Consider the following 6,000-nt stretch of genomic DNA (forward strand, 5'->3'; position numbering starts at 1 on the left):
AGCCTTGTTCAACACTAGACGGAGGCGGAGAATGTACGGATGATATTGTCAGCAGTGACTGGAAGGATGTCCAGCAAGTTTAAAACCAGAATGGATTCTTCCAATAGCGGCACCACCAATGGTGTATCAGCCAGTGGAAGGTGGTTCAAGGCATCCACATTTGCTACCAGGTGTTGTAATTGTATGCACTTAGAATGAGAACCCATTGCTGAATTTGACCTGAAGCTGTGAGCAGCACAGCCCCGGCAGGGGTTTGTGATCTGTTACTATTACAAATTTACTTCCGTAAAGGTATTGGTGGAACTTTCTCACATCAAAGATGACTGTCAAACGTTCCTTCTATGTCCGGTATGGTACAGTATCTGGATAGTGTTGGTTCACAGATGCTTGGGATTGTAGTGTGCCAACACCCTAGATGATGATAGCTGCTTCTTCACTTCCCTAAAAGGCCATGTTTTGGCTACCAGACCATTTCTAATGCAAGGCTTGCCAGATGGAGGCCAAGTTACGTATGAACTTTCCATAATAATTCACCAACCCAAGGAAAGACCCAAGCACCAGTGCAGAAATGGGGAGCCAGGGTACATTTGATCACCCTCACTATCTTCCAACAGGTGTAACCTGGTCTTGTCAACTCTGTAGCCCATGTGGGTCACTTGGGGTGCCGGGAACACATTCTTCTCTAAGGTGTATGCCCACTTCGGGAAAATATCTAAGGAACATACCCAAGTTCTCTTTATTGGTGTTCCCTGTTATTAGGGCATCATCGAGATAAATGGCTACCTGGATGGACCTTGTAAAATGTTCCCCATTGTCTGCTGAAAATTAACACAGATTGATGATACGCCAAAAGGCAGTCTCGTATGTTGGTACAAAGCTTTATGGGTATTAACTGTAGCATTCTTCTGGGAATCCTCATCTAACTGCAATTGCAGGTACACATGGCTCATGTCCAGCTTCGTGAAGGACAGACCTCCATCAACTTTGCGTACAAGTCCTCTATGCAAGGGATTGGGTATTTATCCAGCTGCAAAAAGCAGTTTACTGTTTGTTTAAAATCCTCACAAAGCCAAACCAACCCAATGGACTTCACAGTCGGTACGACCTGTGCTGCCATTCCACAAATTGAACTGGTTTGATGATTCTTTCACTTTCCAGCCCCCTGATTTCTACCTCTACTTTTGCACACAAGGCAAATGGCACTGGGTGGGGGGGCCTTGCAGAATTGTGTAATTGCTTCCTGGGCAACATGAAACATAACCTTCGCTTCTTTCATTGTCCCTAGACTTTCCTGAACTTCCAGGTATTTCGTTAGAAAATAGCTGCCCGAGTAAAGTCCTAATCAAAACTGTTCAGCCAAAAAAGGCGAATCTTTCTCAAAGAACGTTGCCCCATCAAGTCTCTAACCAAGCTTCAACCCGAGCCTTTTTCTACAAATCAGTAGTAACTAAACCAGCTGTTTCTCATACGAGACTGGAACCAAAAGTTGTACCTTTAATCTGTAAAGGTTTCCTGGTAATATTATCTCAGTCTAGCCACGGTCTTCCACGAACTTAAGGGTTGGAGTCCAGACTGAATTTTGTTTAAGACTAGTTTTGTAATCACTGATACACCCACGCCAGCAATCTCCATTAGAACTGGGGGCACATTTAACCAAATATTTATTTTGGCTGGTTCTGATTTAGATGTTGTTAAGCAATTTAATTGCTCCAAACCAGATGTAAATGGGCTTTCCAGGGTGTGCACTCTCCTGCATACTGGCCTATGAGTTCTCTTTCTTAATCCACACCTGGTGGGACTCTTGCTGTCTCGAGTCCACGTACCGGCGGCAACTACAATGGCTTGCCAGTCTGGAACCCGAAGAAAAGGCTTGGCTTTGTTTCGAGGTTTTGTTGCGGGCTAACCTAGACTACCTCCGTTCAGGATAGGTCTTGACTGAGGCTATGCGATTGCCTTCACGCGACTGGTGTCCCCAAAGCTTAGTCAGCCTGGTGGGAGTGTTCACTCCCACAGGAGTACTCTGCAACTCATATGCTCCACTTGCTGCATTTTCTAATGACAAAGCCAATTAGAGTACCTGTTTGAAGTCCAATTGGACTTCAGCTAAGTAGGCACTCTTGCATGGTTACTTCATTAATCCCACATACCAAAGTCTCTCAGTATCTCATTAAGGGTTAAACCAAAGTCACACACTTCTGCTAGTCATCTTAACCTCAAAAATCCCAAAAGTGATTTCCCTGATTCGCAAACTGCCAAATAAAACTGACAGCATCTCAGAGTTAGAGGTGGCTGGGGGTCATAATATTCCTTAACTAAAAATTTTGAAAGGTTTTAGTTTCTGGTGGCTAAGGAAAAGTTAGGCTTCTAAATAATCCAAAAAGCTGCAGGTCCACAAGCTGTCAGGATGATCACTCATTACTTTTCCTGTGCTTCAAATATCATTGTGTTATTTTTTCCAAGCCATTCTTTCCACATACTGGGCTCAGTCTTCAATTGTAGGATCAAAAAAGTCAAGTTTCCCAAATCATGGCATGATGTCAGAAATGCTAACCCCAACTCAAAGACAACAGTTGCGAGCGAATTTCTTCACTCTCTCATTACCATTGAAATGACTCCAGGGACTGGTATCCCATCACCAAGTCACCCTTTACTTACACATGCATAGTACTTGACACTGGTCCTGTTTCCTCAGAGCAGATCACTGAATAGAACCTCTGACACTCCAGTTTGTATCTGTCAGCCATGGTTTCAATTGAACCAGGTTAACAGCCCCATTTAGGGAAATCATTCCATGCCTGGCTGACCTTGTTACAATCACTACAGTTTTCAACTTTTTTTGGGCTACAGATCAGTGATCTTCCAACGCCTAAATGTTAGAAACTTCAACAATAAAGTTTGTGCAAAGCAAAAATTTACTTAACAGTTTGATTCACTTTAAAAATAAAGCCAGTTACAATCAAGCCTTTTTATTTTGTTCAATATGAAATTAATACTTTCTTGGATAATATATAGTTAAAGTGTAATATTGCTCTCAATATGTTTGCCAATACCAGAACAAAATTATCACTTTTCAAACTGAAGCCAGTTATTTTAATCCTGCCTTGAACATATTCAGAATCCTAGAATGCAATTTAAATATACCTTGCCGCATTGAAAACTTACAGCAAGCAGCATCAACTTATGAATCAGGAACATATTGTTCGAAATTGCAACAGCCTTCATGAACAACACATCCCAAATGTTAAACACACTTGAAAACTACCAGCAATGCAGAAAAACAATAGGTAATTTATCCTAACTTATCTGCCAGTTTTTGATCCAGTTGATAAGTAGTTAAAGTTAACAACTGATTTACTTTTGTCTTGCCTGAATCCTGTAATAATCAAATTTTAATCTGCACATGAGTTGGCAAAGGCATCTGTCTGAAATAAGCAGAGTCCTTCTGAAAGTATAGAAATCAAGGTCTGAAGACACACTGGGTCCCAACTCTTATTTCATCTTTGAATGGAGTGGGAAAGTCAGTGCCGACTTCCACTAGATGAAAGGCATTCTAGGAGAATCATTTTTCTCTTTAATTTACTTAAAGAAGTCCAGAGGTGCAGGAGCTTCTCACATACAAAGTTTCAGCTTTCCCTGGCCTGGACTCTGCTCTATCCAGGTTTAAATTACTGTTGCCTCATCGGTCGTGGGCAGATATGAACTAATGTCAGCAATCCACTGACCATTAACATCCACTGCCCCACACGCAGTCAACTAAGACTGGAGAACTAAAACACAAATCTAAATATATCAGGTATCAAAAGCAAGATTAGGGTTTAAAGCTTTTCACTATTTCTCACCCTGATTTACTGAAGCCAATATCAAAAATTAGAACATAGAACATAGAACAGTACAGCACAGTACAGGCCCTTCAGCCCATGATGTTGTGCCAACCTATTATCCTACTAAGATCAATCTACCCTGCGTACCCTACATTTTAATATCCTCCATGTGCCTATCCAAGAGTCGCTTAAAAATCTCTAAGTATCTGACTCCACTACCACTGCCGGCAGCGCATTCCACACGCTCACCACTCTGAAGAACCTACTTTTGACATCTCCCCTATACCTTCCTCCAGTCACCTTAAAATTATGCCCCCTCGTAATAGTCATTTCCGCCCTGGGAAAAAGTCTCTGACTATCCACTCGAATTCATACAGAAAGATCTGTACAAGAGTAACTGTTATTAGAAAGAAAAGATCAGACTGACATAATTAAATATTGTGTGCATTGGCGTCTAAACTGAAACATAAAAATCCACCCATAAATGATACTAGCCAAGATAAATAATCTACACTGTAAGGTGGTCTTCATTACATGAATAATAAATTTTATTGGTTCAGCAGAAACCATGTGCTGTATGAAAATTTCAAGCTGTCAAAGGTTGTGCTGCAAAAGATTTATTTCCACATCTTGCAAAACTCCAGTATTATTAAATCAGTTTGAAGCCAAACTAAAACTATTAATCCCTGTCAATTTCCTCCAAAAAAAAAGTATATTCTAACAGATATAGAATCCCTACAGTGTAGAAACAACATTCCACCCTCCGAACAGCATCCCAATAGGACCCATCTCTCTACCCCATCCCTGTAACCCTACATTTCTCATGGCTAATCCGAGTAGCCTGCACATCCCTGGACACTATTTAATTTAGCATGGAAAATCCACCTGACCTGCAAACCTTTGGACTGAGAGAGGAAACCCTGTTGAGATGCTTGCAAGGGATCATGCTATGTGGAAGATGTCCATCATTTTACAAATAAAGACCATACAAGTTAGGCAACCTACCTTCGTCTAAAACATTCTCTGCATAGCGTGATGGCATATGAAATTAACATTCTAAATACAGAAGTTATGGAGTTTCCTCCAAACTGCCAACTAATTGCCAGGGCAGATTTATTAATAACAAACTGAGGTCCAGAATGCATGAGCCAAATGAACACATTTATATTTAGTAGACATGTGGAAAAATATGCCATGTGGTAGCCTTTTTCAAATACCAGCTGGAACCTGACTGGGAGATATTTAGTATGCAGCTTTAATACAAGTTCTAACTTGCTACGTTGACCTCATCTCAATGAGAGAATAGTAGAACAAACGTGCTGGCCTGGGCCAATGATTATTTCATTAACTTGGGGTCTTTGCATCATTCAGCACAAGTGGGTTATTTGCTAGTGATTGAATGATGTTCAGCACAATTCGCGATTCCTCAGATACTAAAGCAATCAGCATCCAAACGACATCTAGGCTTGAGCCAATAAGCAGCAAGCAACATTTGCATCACACAAGTGCCACACAATGATCACTTCCAATATGACCGAATCCAACCATCATCACCCACTCAACATTCAACGGCATTAATGTTGCCGAATTCCCCCACTAACAATAGCCTGGTGGTTAACATGGACCAGAATCTGACCTGGACTGGTCATTGGCCTACTGTTGTAGCTATAGAGACGACAAATTCTATGGTGAGTACCTCACTTTGTCCCCATTGCAAGTCCACCATCTGCAAGGTAGAAATCAAGAGCGACATGGAATACTCTCCCCATGGATGAGTGTGGAGCTCCAACAATGCTCAAGAAGCTCAACACTGAGAACACCACCTGTTTGGCACCCATTCATAATCTTCAACATTAATTTCCTTCACCACCAATGCACTGAGGCAGTACTGTATACTATTTGAAGAATTCACTATAGGTCTTTTGACAGCCCCTTCCAAGCCAACAACCTCTACCCTTAAGTAGTTTAAGGACAACAGACGCATGGGAACACCGCCAACTACAAGTTCCTCTTCAGGTCACATACTATCCAGACTTTGAACTATACTGCCTTCCCCATCACTGGGTCAAAATTCTGGAATTCCCTTTCCAACAGTACTACGATGTTGTTCTACCTCAAGGAATACACTCAAAGTGACAGTTCACCACCACCTTCACAGGCAAGTATGGATGGATAATAA

The sequence above is a fragment of the Rhincodon typus genome, chromosome 1 (assembly GCF_021869965.1).
Source record: "Rhincodon typus isolate 14 chromosome 1, sRhiTyp1.1, whole genome shotgun sequence".
Classification (NCBI taxonomy): domain Eukaryota; kingdom Metazoa; phylum Chordata; class Chondrichthyes; order Orectolobiformes; family Rhincodontidae; genus Rhincodon; species Rhincodon typus.